Here is a 620-nt window from a genome sequence, read left to right on the forward strand (position 1 = left end):
TAATTTATTCATTATTAACATGTAATTTTGTGTTGTTTGTATTAATTTATTCATTATTAACATGTACTTTTGTGTTGTTTGTATTAATTTATTCATTATTAACATGTAATTTTGTGTTATTTGTATTAATTTATTCATTATTAACATGTAATTTTGTGTTGTCACCACATAATATCCACGGTTGTGTTTACAACAATAAAAGTAGTTTTGATTGTGATCTTAGAACGAAGGTGTAAGAAAGTAAATATAAAGATGTCGATGTTATATTGAATAAACCAAAGAATATTGCATTTAGAAAATGTGTTTTTGAATTATTGGAATTAGAATATTGAACTCAATGTGTCAAATATATATATAATCTATATATTATTATATTTAGAATAAATGATTCAAAAAGATAATTCATTGATTTAGATTAACATTTCAATAAGAACAAATTATCAATCAAGTTTATTGATAAAACACTTTAAAATCAACAGTCGATACAAAGTGTTGAACAATGACATGAAAGTACTAAGAAAGCAGTTAAAACACAAAAATAAAACAAGTCAAAAGCACTAAAAACAGCTCAGAGTCTCATGCTGCGTTAAAAGAGAATAAAAGTGTGTTTTAAGAGGAGA

At 23.4% G+C, this 620-nt stretch overlaps 1 protein-coding gene across 1 annotated transcript in view; it reads right to left on the minus strand.

Annotated features, from left to right (window-relative positions):
* Positions 1-498: 498 nt before the first annotated feature.
* Positions 499-620, minus strand: part of LOC148079031 (tripartite motif-containing protein 16-like) — a 2,404-nt gene continuing 2,282 nt past the window's right edge. The window contains exon 1 of the mRNA XM_087792330.1: positions 499-620. This exon is cut by the window's right edge and continues 2,282 nt beyond it. The gene's annotated coding sequence lies outside the window, so the exon portion shown is untranslated.

Source organism: Callionymus lyra, chromosome 5 (genome assembly GCF_982586985.1).
Source record: "Callionymus lyra chromosome 5, fCalLyr1.hap1.1, whole genome shotgun sequence".
Classification (NCBI taxonomy): Eukaryota; Metazoa; Chordata; class Actinopteri; order Syngnathiformes; family Callionymidae; genus Callionymus; species Callionymus lyra.